We start from the raw sequence: 18,048 nt of genomic DNA, 5'->3' as shown, positions 1-18,048 counted from the left end.
GCGTGAGGAGAGAAGATACTGATACATGACGCTCTATGAACAGGTAAGCAGTCCAATACAATCAATTTATATCTCGCCTCCTGATTTTCCAAGAAGTTTTTGTCCTTTTCTTTGGATGGTCAGCGATATTCAGCGGTGTATATCACGGGGGGATCCTCCACCCCTTCTCTTCTGGACTTGTCGCCAGTGCTCTCTTGGTGGTAAGGGTGCAGGGCCTCCCGGGGTTGGCCAATCTGGCAGGCTGATCATAGGCAGTTCAAAAGTCCCTAGGAAGTTGGGGAGGTCTCCCAAGGACCGGAAGACCGCCGACTTCCCATTTTTCTTTGCTGTGAGTTGGAACGGATATCCCCAGCGATATGGAACATCCTTATCTTTGAGGGATTGGGGTAGTGGTCTTAAGGCCTTGCGTAGTTGCAGTGTCCTCCGTGCTAGGTCTGGTAGGACAATCAGAGGTGTCCCTTTATATGTACCCGCTCCTTTCTCTCTGCATCTTTGTAGTATGGCCTCCTTTTCTTTATAGAAGTGGACCCGACATATCACATCTCTTGGTCTGGCCGGATCAGGAGATTTGGAGCCTAGGGATCTGTGGATGCGGTCCAGTTCTATGCGTTGTTATGGGTCACGTTGGAGGAGACGGGTAAAGAATTTTTGTGCCCATTCATCCAGCTGTGGTGGTGCCACTGCTTCTGTGAGGCCTCTAATCCTTAAGTTATTACGGCGATGTCTGTTTTCAATATCGTCTAAGTGGGTCAGAATGTCCTGTATCTGGGCCATGTGCTCTGATAGGACTTGTTGATGTGATTCTATATGGGAAAATACCTGTTCCTGCACCTCTTCTGTAGCTGCTACACGCTGGCCAATTTGTTTGATCTCTGACTATATAGCAGCCATGTCTTGCTTATGGGATTCCCTCAATTTCCCCAGCAAAGAGTCCATTTCCTGCCTGGTTGGAATTGATCTGATATGTGCTTTCCAATCCCAATCTTCTTCTTGCTCCTGTGTCTGGTCTGATTTATTCTTATCTCCCTTGTTTCTGCGGGTGGAGGTGTTGGAGGTGGGGGATCTTTGTTCTTTAGGTGATGTGTGCTGTTGTTGTGGTATTACAGGCTCCTCTCCGGGTGTCACAGATCTGCTTCCCATGGCTGCTGGGGTCTGCTGTATCACAGAGCTGGGGCCCTGCTCTGCCTGCAGTTCATCTGGCAGTCGCTTTTGTGGCTGGGACAGGGGGTTTTCAACACTCCCTTCTGTAGTGTCCTGCTGTGCCGCCAGGACATTTTCACTACACAGATAACCGTAAAACAAAACCCCCCAAATAACTACAGAACTGGGTTTACTTTTGTCATTTCACCGCACTTGGATTTTTTGTTTTAGTGATTATCTATTACATTGTAGGGTAAAATGAATGACGCCAATCAAAATTATATCTGTTCCTGGAAAAATATATGACATCATAATTTCAGAAAAAAAAGAAGAAAACCACAGGTATTAAAAATTGTGTGCGGTGTGACAAATGACGCATTGCAATGTGAGATACATGACCCGACGTTAGTGCTGTCATCTTTGAAGAACGGAAATATAACTGATGAGCGTTGTGCTGTAAATATCATATCAGATAACTTGTAATAAATAAGTTTGGACTCTATATGGGGGACTATAACACTAATAAATCTCACGTCTCTTCTTCATAAAGAGCGATCAGCTCTCTCCTCCTCTTCCTGCTCATTAGTGATGAGCGAGCATGCTTGTCACTACTCGGTACTCGCACGAGTATCACTGTACTCGGGCTGCTCGGCGGGGAACGAGTAATCTCGCGATACTCGTGCTTTACTCGTGGTCTTCATTTCTGCATGTTGGCGCTCTTTTGAGAGCCAGCCCTCATGCAGGGATTGGCTGGCAGACCACTGCAATGCCACAGCCCTGTTAGTTGTGGAATTGCAGTGATTGGCCGGCCTGCACAGCGTCACCGAGCCTTTATATAGGCCGGCGCGCTGTGCTCTGCTCACAGCTATTCTGACAGTGAGTGTAGGGAGAGTGTCGCTGATTCAGGGAAAGCTTTGCGGCCCTTTATAGCTTTTTCAGTTGCAGGGCTGCAAACAGTGTGACCAAAAGTCCTTCTCAGGACTATTCTAGTTGTATACAGGCAGGCAGGGTATAGCCAGGTCGGCGTACAGTAGCAGAGTCCTTCTCAGGACTATTGTTGCTATATACAGGCAGGGTATAGCCAGGTCTGAATACAGGCTAGTGACCAAAAGAGTCCTTGTCAGGACTATTGTAGCAGTATACAGGCAGGCAGGCAGGCAGGGTAGTGGTGACCGTATACCAGCCTTCATATCTGGGGCTGGTGTACACAGTGTAAAACAGTCCAGATAGTGTCTGACTTGTCTGTACTGTAATTGTCGCTCCCCAAAAAAACCTGTTAGGTTATTATTGCGTCCGTGCTTGGTTTTTAAAACCGCACGTGTGTGCCTGTTGGTGGCAGCGTACAGGTGCACTGGTGTGCGTTTACCAAACTATTATATAACGCACAAGTGTAGTGTATAATACACGTCAGTCAGCAGTGGCTGATAGTGTCAGAGTTCTTAATTTTTGCTCCTAAAACCTGTGTTAGGTTATTATTGCGTCCGTGCTTGGTTTTTAAAACCGCACGTGTGTGCCTGTTGGTGGCAGCGTACAGGTGCACTGGTGTGCGTTTACCAAACTATTATATAACGCACAAGTGTAGTGTATAATACACGTCAGTCAGCAGTGGCTGATAGTGTCAGAGTTCTTAATTTTTGCTCCTAAAACCTGTGTTAGGTTATTATTGCGTCCGTGCTTGGTTTTTAAAACCGCACGTGTGTGCCTGTTGGTGGCAGCGTACAGGTGCACTGGTGTGCGTTTACCAAACTATTATATAACGCACAAGTGTAGTGTATAATACACGTCAGTCAGCAGTGGCTGATAGTGTCAGAGTTCTTAATTTTTGCTCCTAAAACCTGTGTTAGGTTATTATTGCGTCCGTGCTTGGTTTTTAAAACCGCACGTGTGTGCCTGTTGGTGGCAGCGTACAGGTGCACTGGTGTGCGTTTACCAAACTATTATATAACGCACAAGTGTAGTGTATAATACACGTCAGTCAGCAGTGGCTGATAGTGTCAGAGTTCTTAATTTTTGCTCCTAAAACCTGTGTTAGGTTATTATTGCGTCCGTGCTTGGTTTTTAAAACCGCACGTGTGTGCCTGTTGGTGGCAGCGTACAGGTGCACTGGTGTGCGTTTACCAAACTATTATATAACGCACAAGTGTAGTGTATAATACACGTCAGTCAGCAGTGGCTGATAGTGTCAGAGTTCTTAATTTTTGCTCCTAAAACCTGTGTTAGGTTATTATTGCGTCCGTGCTTGGTTTTTAAAACCGCACGTGTGTGCCTGTTGGTGGCAGCGTACAGGTGCACTGGTGTGCGTTTACCAAACTATTATATAACGCACAAGTGTAGTGTATAATACACGTCAGTCAGCAGTGGCTGATAGTGTCAGAGTTCTTAATTTTTGCTCCTAAAACCTGTGTTAGGTTATTATTGCGTCCGTGCTTGGTTTTTAAAACCGCACGTGTGTGCCTGTTGGTGGCAGCGTACAGGTGCACTGGTGTGCGTTTACCAAACTATTATATAACGCACAAGTGTAGTGTATAATACACGTCAGTCAGCAGTGGCTGATAGTGTCAGAGTTCTTAATTTTTGCTCCTAAAACCTGTGTTAGGTTATTATTGCGTCCGTGCTTGGTTTTTAAAACCGCACGTGTGTGCCTGTTGGTGGCAGCGTACAGGTGCACTGGTGTGCGTTTACCAAACTATTATATAACGCACAAGTGTAGTGTATAATACACGTCAGTCAGCAGTGGCTGATAGTGTCAGAGTTCTTAATTTTTGCTCCTAAAACCTGTTAGGTTATTATTGCGTCCGTGCTTGCATTTAAAAACCGCACGTGTGTGCCTGTCGGTGGCAGCGTACAGGTGCACTTGTGTGCAATTTCCAGAAACTTTGATATAACGCACAAGTAGTGAATATACACGTCAGCAGTGCACAGCATTGCAAAATGCGCAAGGGCATTGGCAAGGAACAAGGAAGTGGACGTGATGGTGGTGCAGGCAGAGGCCGAGGTCGTGGGCAAGCTCTAATTTCGCCACAACAAAGGGCCACATCTAGTCGCTCGCACGTCCTGTCCCAAATTCTTGGGGACCGCAGCAGTACACCGCTCTTGAACCAAGACCAGTGTCAACAGGTTGTTAGTTGGATAGCGGATAATGCTTCCAGTCAGATTGGCACCACCACAAACACTCTGTCTTCCACACGGTCAAGTGTCAGTAGCCGTGATACTGCACCGCACATTTCTGAACCTGATCCTCCTTCCTACCACCAGGCTGAGTACACGTCCTCCTCGGACATTAATGATCCCACACTTGGACACTCGGAAGAGCTGTTCACGTTTCCATTCACACATTCTGGCCTCTCGCCAGCTCATATTGAAGTGGGTCATGAGGAGATCGTCTGTACAGATGGCCAAATATTTGAGCAGCCACGTTCTCACGAAGTTGGCAACGTGTCTCAACAAGTGGTGGACGATGATGAGACACAATTGTCAGCAAGTCAGGAGGAGGAGCAGGGTGCGGAAGAGGAAGACGACGTGGTGGATGATCCAGTAACTGACCCAACCTGGCAGGAGGATATGCACAGCGAGGACAGCAGTGCACAGGGGGAGGGAGGCGTAGCATCACAACAGGCAGTAAGAAGCAGGGTGGTGGCCCCAGGCAGAAGTCAGGCAACCGTTCCCCGGAACAACACGACGACACAAGGTGCCTGTACAAATGTTAGGTCTTCACGAGTCTGGCAGTTTTTTAAGTTGGATCCAGATGATTCAAAAAAGGCCATTTGCAACACCTGCCGTGCCAGCATCAGCAGGGGTACCAAAACTAGCAGCCTGACCACCACCAGCATGATCAGGCACATGTCAGCCAAGCACCCGACTTTGTGGGAAGTACAACAGAGTCGAGGAGCAGTGCTTGCTGATGTCACTGCTACGTCTTCGCTGGTTGTGCATGCGAGCCAATCCTCTGTCCATGCTGCCTGCGAACAAGCCTCCTCCACTCCTGCACCTGCAGTTGCCTACGCAGAAAGAACACCATCATCAAGCACGTCCTTGTCCCAGCGCAGCGTTCAGTTATCCATTCAGCAAACCTTTGAACGCAGGCGCAAATACACTGCCAACACCCCACATGCCACAGTTCTAAATGCTAACATTTCGCGACTGCTTGCGCTGGAAATGTTGCCTTTTAGGCTGGTGGAGACAGAAGCATTCCGTGACCTGATGGCGGCAGCTGTCCCACGTTACTCGGTCCCCAACCGCCACTATTTCTCCCGGTGTGCCGTCCCCGCGTTGCATAACCACGTGTCACAAAACATCACACGTGCCCTGAACAACGCTGTTTCACCCAAGGTCCACCTAACCACAGACACGTGGACAAGTGCTTGTGGGCAAGGCCGCTACATCTCGTTGACGGCACACTGGGTTAATATTGTGGAAGCTGGGACCCAGTCTGAGCGAGGGACGCAACACGTCCTTCCCACACCAAGGTTTGCAGGCCCTACCTCAGTCAGTGTTTCACCCACACTCTACAGCTCCGGAATGTCATGCTCTTCAGCCTCCTCCTCCTCCTGCGCATCCTCATCCACTGTGCCCTCCACACCAGTCACAAGCTGGAAGCACTGCAGCACTGCCTCGGCGAAGCGGCAACAGGCTGTGCTGAAGCTAATCTGCATAGGTGACAAACCCCACAATGCAGAAGAGCTGTGGACAGCTCTGAAACAGCAGGCAGATCACTGGCTCACACCTCTGAACCTAAAGCCAGGAAAGGTCGTTTGTGACAATGGCCGGAACCTGGTGGCGGCTTTGAGGCGAGGCCAGCTGACACATGTTCCATGCGTGGCCCATGTGCTCAACCTCGTGGTTCAGCGGTTTATAAAGTCATACCCAGAGCTGTCTGATCTGCTGGTAAAAGTTCGCCGCCTGTCTGCACATTTTCGAAAGTCACCTACTGCTTCAGCCGGCCTTGCCGGCTTTCAGCGCCGTTTGCATCTTCCGGCTCACAGACTGGTGTGTGATGTCCCCACGCGTTGGAATTCAACTCTGCACATGTTGGTCAGGATATGTGAGCAGAAGAGGGCAGTTGTTGAGTACCTGCATCACCTAAGCCGTCGGGAAATGGGTCAAACTCCACACATAACACCTGAGGAGTGGAGATGGATGTCAGACCTATGTACCATCCTCCAAAACTTTGAGGACTCCACCAAGATGGTGAGTGGTGATGACGCCATTATTAGCGTCACCATACCGCTACTCTGCCTTCTAAAACGGTCCCTGCTGAAAAACAAACATGATGCATTGCAGGCGGAGCGCGATGAGTTGCAGCAAGAAACAGTAGTGGGTGTGGGTGATAACACACAGCCCAGCCTCGTCTCATCACAACGTGCAGTGGAGGACTATGACGAGGAGGAGGATGAAGACATGGATCAACTCTCCGGCCAAATTGAGGATATGACATGCACACCAGTCATATCCTCGATTCAGCGTGGCTGGCCAGAGGACAGGGTAGATGAGGAGGAGGAGGAGGAGGAGGAGGAGGAGGAGGAGGACAGCATGTTCAGTCATCTTGTTGGTCAGGCTACTGAAGTGATGGCTGTTAAGAGTCTGGCGCACATGGCTGACTTTATGGTAAGCTGCCTGTCTCGTGACCCTCGCGTTAAGAACATCTTGGCCGACAATCATTACTGGTTGGTAACACTGTTAGACCCACGCTACAAGGAGAACTTTTTGTCTCTTATTCCCGTGGAGGAGAGGTCAACCAAAATGCAGCAGTTTCGGAAGGCCATACTCACGGAAGTAGGCAAAGCATTCCCCTCACAAAACGCTAGCGGCATAGGTCAGGAATCAGTGGACAACCGAGGCGTACAGCCGAGAGAGGCACAAGTCCAATCCGCCAGAGGTAGGGGAACAGTCTTTAAGATGTGGGACAGTTTTCTCAGCCCCTCACGTACCACAGCCCCTGAGGTGCGGGGTAGTGCCACAAGAAATCCTAAGTTTGCCCAGATGCTGAAGGAGTACCTTGCAGATCGAACAACTGTACTCCGACATTCCTCTGTGCCTTACAATTATTGGGTATCCAAGCTGGACACGTGGCATGAATTGGCTCTCTACGCCTTGGAAGTCCTGGCCTGCCCTGCTGCTAGCGTTTTGTCAGAGCGTGTTTTTAGTGCCGCAGGTGGAATCATTACAGATAAACGCACCCGCCTGTCAACTGAAAATGCTGACAGGCTGACTCTGATAAAGATGAACAAGGGTTGGATTGGGCCAGACTTCACCACACCACCAGCAAATGAGAGCGGAGTTTAAAGTTTGCCATGTACCTCCACTCACCCATGGGTACACTTCTCGACTTTGGATAATCGCTGGACTGCTCCTCCTTCTCCTCATGCGCCATCATGATGACCGTTACAATAGTTAGGTCTTTGTTTCAGGTATACCCCCAGTGGTAAATTTTTTCGCCCATTCTTTGCAGAATGGACATTACAACGACAGGAGACCCGCTCCTTTGCAATGGGAACAATGTTTTGAGGCCCTCATGCACGTCTCTACCCAGGGACAACGTGGAGCCTCCCAATTTTTGGCTGCCCTGCCTAAGGGCTATACTGAAATACACCCACTTCCTTACAATGGGCACTTCAGGTTTACAGGCCATCATGCACGTCTCTATCCAGGGACAATGTGGAGCCTCCCAATTTTTGGCTGCCCTGGCAAAGGGCTATACTGAAATAGACCCACTTCCTTACAATGGGCACTTCAGGTTTACAGGCCATCATGCACGTCTCTATCCAGGGACAATGTGGAGCCTCCCAATTTTTGGCTGCCCTGGCAAAGGGCTATACTAAAATAGACCCACTTCCTTACAATGGGCACTTCAGGTTTACAGGCCATCATGCACGTCTCTATCCAGGGACAATGTGGAGCCTCCCAATTTTTGGCTGCCCTGGCAAAGGGCTATACTAAAATAGACCCACTTCCTTACAATGGGCACTTCAGGTTTACAGGCCATCATGCACGTCTCTATCCAGGGACAATGTGGAGCCTCCCAATTTTTGGCTGCCCTGGCAAAGGGCTATACTAAAATAGACCCACTTCCTTACAATGGGCACTTCAGGTTTACAGGCCATCATGCACGTCTCTATCCAGGGACAATGTGGAGCCTCCCAATTTTTGGCTGCCCTGGCAAAGGGCTATACTAAAATAGACCCACTTCCTTACAATGGGCACTTCAGGTTTACAGGCCATCATGCACGTCTCTATCCAGGGACAATGTGGAGCCTCCCAATTTTTGGCTGCCCTGGCAAAGGGCTATACTAAAATAGACCCACTTCCTTACAATGGGCACTTCAGGTTTACAGGCCATCATGCACGTCTCTATCCAGGGACAATGTGGAGCCTCCCAATTTTTGGCTGCCCTGGCAAAGGGCTATACTGAAATAGACCCACTTCCTTACAATGGGCACTTCAGGTTTACAGGCCATCATGCACGTCTCTATCCAGGGACAATGTGGAGCCTCCCAATTTTTGGCTGCCCTGGCAAAGGGCTATACTAAAATAGACCCACTTCCTTACAATGGGCACTTCAGGTTTACAGGCCATCATGCACGTCTCTATCCAGGGACATTGGTGAACCTCACAATTTTGGACTGCCCTGGCAAAGGAAAATACTACAAAGACTCACTTCCTCAAAATGGGCACATTAGACTCAAGAGGCCTTCATGTACGTCTCTTCTCAGGGACATCGGAGTGCCACACAATGTTTTCACGTAAAATCTTTCATGTATTAATCTCAAAAAGTAACATACACCAGCTCTATCTCACTATTGGGTATGTGCCCTTAACATTTCTGCCATGAAAAATCATTTTGGGGTCATTTTGGAAGGTTTTCTGGTGAGTCCGTAAAAATGGCGTAAAACGCGGACAAAATTGTTCACAGCTGTGACTTTTGAGTGATAAATGCTTCAAGGGGTCTTCCCCATGCTGTTGCCATGTCATTTGAGCACTCTTCTGAGACTTTTGTGCCATTTTTAGGGTTTCTCCATGCTGCCGGGAGGTCATTTCACAAAAATACTCGGGTCTCCCATAGGATAACATTGGGCTCGTTGCTCGGGCCGAGTACACGAGTATCTTGGGAGGCTCGGCCCGAGCTTCGAGCACCCGAGCTTTTTAGTACTCGCTCATCACTACTGCTCATCTCTTCTTCCTGAGAGTCTTAGAGAGAAGGGAATATCACCATGAACATTTCCCAGAGACCTTACAGAGACCTATATTACCATGAGCTTGTAATATAAGAGCTGGACCTCCATTATATCATGGGCACAGCTATAGGCTATACATAGGGTTGGTGTCACACCCCGTTCCCGATGCCGGAAGGAGCCCAATAGCCACATGAAATTGCTCATGGTGTATGACGGCCCTGCTACACATGTTATTGAGGCCCATGGGCTTCATACCTCAGCTTTATATAGGTATATATTACTCCAGAAGTATTCAACACTAATCTAATATTTGTGGCCAATTCACTAAGACTGGCATTGTGTACTTAATTCCAGTGTGAATTGTAATGAAGGGATCACTGTACGATGCGCTGAAATCATTAAGACATGTGCAGCACCTGATGTATTCGCCTCATCACGTAAGTTGTGTGCGCCTCGCCTAAAATGCTACTGCAATCAGAGACCGGAGTATGAAACGCAAGCACTCTTGTTAGTTTGATAAGCGGGCATTGCCATGGCCCGTTTTGTCTTGTCGGCTCCCATTTTTGCAGAGCTTCTTAAAACTGGCATAAAAAAGTCTAAATTCACATTATGGTACAACTTCAATTTGCGTAAAACTTGTGTGAATTCTCAAAGTACTTTACGCCAGATTTTTGGTGAAATCACTGATAAATCGCTTTCTTTGTGTTTCCCTATTAAGTATAAATACATTTTCAGTAATTAAATGATATAATAAAAGTGCTATAATTGTAGTTGTTCTGGAAGATCATAGTTCAGCCACCCTGGCCCCTGTCATTTCACATAATCTCTATATATGTTCTGCCCCTATCTAGTCCACTGCATTCCCCCCAAAATGTCTGGAAACCCCATAAATAGCACAGTCACTGAAATTTCGGGAACAAGTACGACACATGGTTCTATACCCTTAGAGCCTCTACTAATCTTAACAGCAGAGACCCCTTACGGGTGTAATTTTGAGTATAAGGGAATCACTTAACACCGAATTTTCCCTTTTTGGGTTCAGGTATCTGTATAATTGTTCCATAACTCATAGTATAATGACATAAGATACATTTTCCCTGTGACTTTGGGCTGACTCAGAAAGAGGTGACTTCTTACTACACTACCGGCCCGCTCCTGGCTAATAACCATGGAATAATAATGACGACAATTCACCAGATAACTGGGTAATTCTCTATTGTCTTACATCTTGGATCCACCCAACAGACAGAATTGGGAAATAGATGTGATAAGTCTTGGGTTTTACTCTCATCACAAACATGTATCTATTTTCTGGAGAATTTAGATGAAAATCGTTGTTTATTAATTAAGTCCTTTCTATTTCATTGGGAAATGTCTATCTGCCTTTGAGTTCTGGATGACCTGGAGCAGAAATTATAGGTAACAAATTATGATGATTTACCACTGATGACTTGAAAACAGTTGGTGTTATCTTCCAGAAGATGTTGATGTGCAGTAGGGTGTCTTCTCCAAAAATGTAAAAATGTTTGCTAAATCACTTCTGAGATCAAAGTGAAGCCTGTCCTATTTCTATAAAAGCAATAGCAGACTGGCACCAACTGACGTTTTTATTCTATTTTTAAAAATAAATTCTGTGATTCTATTGGTTGAAGCTTGCGGTACCCGCCATGACAGTTCATTCTCTAGCAAATTTAAAGAGAAAGTACGCTCGAATAATGTAATGTTGAATTTAAAATATGAGGTGTCCAATTAAGTAAATGAAAAATCTAAAGTTATCTTTATATTTTCATTTCCAAACGTTTTATTTTAAAAGGGAATTACAACTGGGTAATGGGAAGCATACATTACAATATTTGAGTAATACATTCTAAACATATTTAGTAACACAATATAGGTAAAGGGTATGGGAATGGGAGGGGAAAAGCGTGAAAGTAAACTTTTATTGGGAAAACAAGGGTAGAAGGGGAAAAAAAGGAAGGGGGAGGGAGGAGAACATTTATATAAAATGTGAATATATAGCTGTTAAAATATAATGGAAATAACTCATTTATAAAGTACAATCTTTATATTTTCAATCCTTTATTTTATTGCTGCTGGTGGGTGCCATGTTGTTATATGTCAGTTCTCTGGATATTCAATTCTTTGGATTTTCAATCAGCATATGGATAAAATGTGTTTGTGCCAAATTTACCTACTTTGTGCCAGATTCTCAAAACTGAAGTATTTACCTTGGCATGAATTAGTTTAGGAGGGCTTGCCTGAAGTTTGGTGTAAGATTTGGGGTTTTAGTGCCTTCCCATCACCAATCCTACAATTTCCACCTATGTGGCTGATATTTTGTGTGCAACCTCTGTGTTTTTCCACCTCCTCTTAGACTTTTTCTCTTGAAACAACCTCTGCGAATGGTATGTTACACATGATGGACAATGAGCAGGGTCTGAAGAGATGAGCACCCCAGCATGGAAGACTGTATGTAGAGAGCCTGTTAAGAATGATAGCCAAAGAGCAGGGTCTGAAGAGAAGAGCACCCCAGTATGGACAACTGTATGTAGAGAGCCTAAGAATAATGATGGCCAATTAGCAAGGTATGAAGAAAAGAACACCCCAGTATGGACAACTGTATGTAGAGAGCCTGAGAGGAATGATGGTGAAAAAGCAGGGACTGAAGAAAAGAGCACCCCACCATTGAAGACTGTATGCAGACAGCCTAAGAAAAATGATGGCCAATGAGCAGGGTCTGAAGAGAAGAGCACCGCAGCATTTAAGACTGTATGCAGAGAGCCTAAGAAGAATGATGGCCAATGAGCAGGGTCTGAAGAGAAGAGCACCCCAGTATGGGCGACTGTAGACAGGGAGACTGAAAATGAGTTTGGTCGGCTTTGATTTCATAAAACATATTTTGTTAAAGTAGATCTGTTTTATTAAACATTTGTAGCCCCTACTAAACTCCCCAACATTGAAATTGCAACACCAAGAAGAAAATGTCATGGAATTAGGAAAATATCAGGATTTATAGACATGTTGGTGATGCAGAAATATGAAAACTAGAAACAAAATATTGAAAACATCTTTTCTTAGTATCGAGTATGAGCACAATGCACAAAAATAACTGTACTTACACACCATAGCATGCTGTCAATAAGAGTATAAATGGTCATTGTGATATGTTATACCATGCTGAATGCACTTGGGTACACAAGTCAAGATTCACTTCTGGCAGCATCCTTTGCAATTGCCGACAAATGACATCTCAGATGTGCTTGATAGTAGACATGCCCGGAGATGCAGCAGGCCATGGTTGCACAATTAAGCCATGTAAGATGCTTATATGTTCATAGCAGTATGAAGAACATGTAGACTTGTGGTGTCGAGTTGAAAAACAGCTCTTGAGACCCTTTGGATAAATGGACGTTCCTCCAGTTCAACAACCAAATTTATGTAATGCCGAGCCATTAGTTACCTGGAATGAAGACAAAAGAAAGTTACAATACCAATGTTGAGAAGTATGTATAACAATTCTGGAGCTTCCGCAGTTAGAACTCCATGTTGTGTTGTTTCTCTGTTATTAATTCTAGAAATGCATAAAGAAATTGTGAATTCGTTGTTACCAGTTGGGGGGGTGTTCATGCACAGTCCAACTGGTTATATGGATGTAGCTACCTAAAGACGGTTGTCTCAATTTACTAAGATGGAAGCTTTAAATACTAAGCAAGCACGTTCTCCAGAAGAGACAGCCGCACGTGTGTGCCCACCTCTCCATTCCTGGCATTGTGCAAAGGGGCCTTAGTCTACAACTAAGTGTGAGTCCTGGTGGCAGCATATCCTGACAATATGTCATAGATATCACAGATGGAAGAACTTCTTTAGGGTTTCATTTCATGTAGACGCTGCGGGTGCTGTGAGGCATCAACATCCAGAAACTGGCGGTGGTCTGGGCTTCAAAGAAATGGCGCGTCGGCGTATGCGTAGATTGAGCTATTGGCTCAATAATGAGCCGAGATCTCATCTGTGCATTATCCTTAAGTCCGCTGCTGTGAGATCAATGGGCTGGAGGAGGCGCACGCGCAGATGAGGTCTTAAGCTGAGAGCTTCAGGGTGGCCCCTGTCTCACCGCCTGCAGCACAGTTCACTGCCCTCAGAGCAGCACAGCGCACCACTTGGAGCACAGCACAGTGCACTGCCTGCAGCATTGCCCCAGTCCCCTCGACCTTTCTCTACCACCCCCCAGTAAGCTAGATTCAGCTTATAAGATACCCACCCCTTTTTCCTCCCAAATTGTTGGAAGAAAAAGTGCGTCTTATAATTATAAAAATACGTTACTTGTTACGCCATTCATTGGGCGGTATTAGTGATTAGGCGGATTTATTCTTCAGGTTGGTGTGATTACAGCGATACCAGATTTATATTTTTTTTTATGTTTGGCAACTATCACACACTAAAAACTTTTTTTCCCCAAAAAAAAATATTTTTTGCATCATCTTATTTTGAAAACTATAATATTTCTATATTTCAGCTGTGAAAGTCATGTGAGGATTGTTATTTGCAGGATGAGTTGACGTTTTTATTGGTACCATTTTCAGTTAAGTAATATTTTTTGATCGATTTATACTCTGATTTTTGGGATGCAGAATAACAAAAAAACAGTTATTCAGATTTTTCTTCTTTTGCTGATTTTTTCATGCCGTTAATTGTGTAGTAAAAGTGTTAGGACAGCTTTATTCTTTAGATCAGTAAGATTAAAACAATACCACATTTATTTTTTTTATGTTTTGCGACTTTTACATAATGAAACAGATAATATGAATATAGAATAAGTATTGTTTTGCATCACTGTATTCTGAGAGCTGTATTTTTTTATTTTTCCACTGACTGAGCTGTATGGCAGCTTGTTTTTTGTGGGACAAGATGACTGTTTTAGCAATACCATTTTTATTTACATTCATCTTTTTTATCGCATTTTATTTCACTTTTATTTCAGAGGTATGATGATAAAGCATAGCTTTTTGACACTTTATTTTGTAATGCTGTGTACTGTAGAGGGTGTCCCGGGGTCCTTCTCCGATATCACACAACCAACAGAGCAGGAGATGGGTGAACAATCCAAAGAACCTTTATTCCATGCAATAGAGAAGGTCCATAAAATAATCCAGCACACAGAGGGTAAAGTAGTCCAGTAATGGGATAAATGTCCAAGTCTCTCTGGGGTGCGGACCATAGCCCCAGCTTCTCCCACAAAGGATAAATCATCCCGCTTGTCTCTTGTCTTGAGACCAACTGAATAATCTCCCAGGAAAGCAGAGAGGTTGGGTGGATTCCAGGAGCCCCTCCCCCCCACTTAGGGACTGAAGAACTGCAGGGGGTGATTAACCTGCCGACAGGACAATGTACACACAAGGCAACACTCCCAGCATCTGAATATACACCACCGTGCGGAGCTGCCGCCTGACCTACACCCCACCTATTGTCTCCTCCCCATAATCCTATAGAATGTAAGCCCGCAAGGGTAGGGCCCTCTTCCCTCTGTACTAGTCTGTCTACTGTAACTTGTATACGTATTTTGTATGTAACCCCCTTCTCATGTACAGCACCATGGAATTAATGGTGCTCTATAAATAAATAATAATAATAATAATAATAATAATAATAATATACACAACCCACCATATCCAACCATCACAAAAGGAAATAGTGTGACAGTGTTATAGATCGTGTAGGTCTGGACGCGGCAATACCAAATATGTGTAACTTTTATTATTCTGATCACTGGTGTCATGTATTGCAGTAGACATGTATTGGAATACATGAGACCTACACAGGCAGAATGCATGTTAGATCCTGCCTATGTCTAGATCTAACAGGCCACCATATGTGCCATGACAACCATCAGCTTGCCGTGATTTTGTCACGGAGGTGCCGATGGAGGTGAGACAGGGAGCCCCAACCTTCCCACATCTTGGCAAATGCAGTGATTGCTATCGATTGCAGCATCTGCAAGGTTAAGGAAAGGTGCGGTGCTGGCCTGTCCCTGGCTGTAACTGCAGTGGCTCAGATGCCAGCTGTGAAGAATTCTGGTGATGATCGTATGGGGAGGTGCTGATATTTCAGCGCTTCCTGCATAATCATGCTGTGATGGGTAAGTTAGACTGACTGATGAATAACAGATATCGTGATGGTCAGCTGTCAGTGTCAGCTGTCGGCATTGAACTGTCACTTTATGTTTTCACACAGTAACAGTTTAAATCCATGACAGACAATTTAGGGAACATGTACTGACAATATCAGACAATATAAAACAATTCAATTCAAGCTTACAGTTTAAAGACTTCCATTGTAATAGGGATTTCCAGTTCACATAAACCCCAAGTTGAAATAGCAATCATGGGACCCAGAAGAGGACCAGAGCTGAGCAGGAAACCAGAACATGGCGATCAGTAAGTATATAAATACACCTAAGGGCAGTGGATCAGAGCAAAAGGACTGGGCAAGAGGAGGTCAGATGACACCAGGAACAGGGAAAAAAACCTGCAGAAACCCAGAACCTCCCAGTATGAGATTGGATGACTAAGCTGTCACTCAAAATACTGACAGCTCAGCATGCCCCAACTCCAGGTTGGATGACTAAGCTGTCACTCACCCAACTGACAGCTCAGCTCACCCTGGTAAATACGGACAATGTACACTAGACTACATATACATTCACATATGATTAGCCCATAATGATGTATAACATTTCTCCCCATTCACATGATGTCTATTAATCTACGAGCAATAAATGCATTTATTCATTGGTTTGTAGAAATCTTTTTTTCTTCAGTTTTGGTGTTGCTTCTTCTGAATGTATTTGGTACATACAGTAGATACTCCTTCTCCATAGTCCCGTATGCTTCCCAATGCAGAAAGAAGGGAAGATGATGTTATAAATCCATCACACAGGTCGCAATATATAACTTTCACACAAGTAAAGAAAGTTAAACTATGTGATATTTAATATAGTTGTGTATGTGTTATATGTATATGGTCGCTACCTCTCATCACACACGAAGAGTGTACAGTGACACTCAGGTCAGGAAAAAGCCCCAGTGGAGGAAACCTGCAGGGAATCCATGGCCGCTGTACTGCCCTTCCTCCGGGCATACTAAGGGAGGTTAACACTGAAGTGGCCGCAGGTCTGACCGCGGCTGAGTTCCCATAATTTGCGCCAGCAAAATCCCCACGCTCAGATTTTATGTAAGGGTACATTTCTTTACTGGTAAACATCTCAATGACACACGCAGCTGGCTTAGCTGCACACATAACCAGGGTTTGCTATCCGGGTCTTTAACTTCAGACGCGCGGCGCAGAACACAAACAAAACAGCAATGATAAACAAGAATTCTGTCCCTGACTTGCCCTATAGGTTATATTACCAGTCCAAAACACAAGGAGGAAGGGCTCCCACGTAGCAGGCCTGGACTCCGGGTAACCGGCAGCGACTCCAAGGGAGAGAAGTGGAAGATCTTCAGCCCTCTCAACAGAGGACTAGCTTACAGTCTCTTGGTACGGAGGAAGGAGACGGTCCGGAGGTCCTTTGAGTCCAGTATCCCGTCTGCAGCAGTTCTGGCAATCCCTCACACTTCAGCGATGAGGGCAGTCCGAGGCAGGTCTGTTCAGGTCCAGCTCCAGTAGCTCAGTGTCCTTTTCCCGCACTTTTACTTCCTGTACAACAAGTACCTGAGGGGGGGGATCAGATTTTACAGCGTCCACCCCTCGAGCAGTTTCAGCACTTGTCCACAAGGTGGCAGCACCATCCCGTGTAATGTCAGTCTCCATGTCCATTTTAATCACAAAACAGTCAGAGCTGCTCGCCTCGTTACATATCCCCCCACTGAAAGGTTGGTAGTCCCTGTCAACATTCACAGGTTCCAAGGCAGCGAGGACTGAGGCTGTGGCAGGGGGAGGCTGAGAAGCGGACCATACATATTGGTCCCTATAAGACTGTCCAGGAGGAACCCCGGCAGTGGTGCGGGTAGTATGCCGCAGAGGTTGGTTTCCCTCCACTCTATCACTGGTTACACTCTCTACCTCCGTCAATTCCCTAGAGGGAGAGCCAGTCTGAGCAGGCGGGTAATCAGTGTGTGGGGTAAAGCCCGTCATGGAATGGACTTGATTGCTGTAGGCCCACACTAGATCTGGGAGGAATTGGGGCCATTGGTCTTTCTTGTCATCGGCTAAGGTGCGGATCAACTGGAGTAGAGACCAGTTAAAGCGCTCTCACGCACCATTCCCCTGTGGGTAGTAAGGGGTGGTTCTGGACTTCTGGATCCCATACATCCGATGCAGCTCCTCGATAATTTGACCTTCAAAACAAGCCCCCTGATCAGAGTGCAACCTCTCCGGACACCCATAGACCTGGATGAACTGTCGACAGATGGCCCGCGCAGCTGACTCAGCAGTCTGATCTTTGGTAGCAACAGCAACTGCGAATTTTGTGAAATGGTCTACCATAACCAGACAGTATTGGTAGCCACCACTCGCCGTCCCAATCAACAGGTAGTCCACCATCAACAGCTCAAGGGGCCGGGATGTCTCAACTGTTTGGACAGGTGCACGCTGCTCAGCGGACTTGTAAAGCTCACAGGTGCGACAGGCTTGGCAGACATCTTCAACCAGCTTGCGGAGTCCCGGACAGTAGATAGACTGTTGGATCCACCGGAAGGTCTTGTCTATCCCAAAGTGGCCGTTCCTCTTGTGTGCTTCT

Source organism: Anomaloglossus baeobatrachus, chromosome 5, assembly GCF_048569485.1.
Source record: "Anomaloglossus baeobatrachus isolate aAnoBae1 chromosome 5, aAnoBae1.hap1, whole genome shotgun sequence".
Classification (NCBI taxonomy): domain Eukaryota; kingdom Metazoa; phylum Chordata; class Amphibia; order Anura; family Aromobatidae; genus Anomaloglossus; species Anomaloglossus baeobatrachus.
This window is presented reverse-complemented; position numbering follows the sequence as displayed.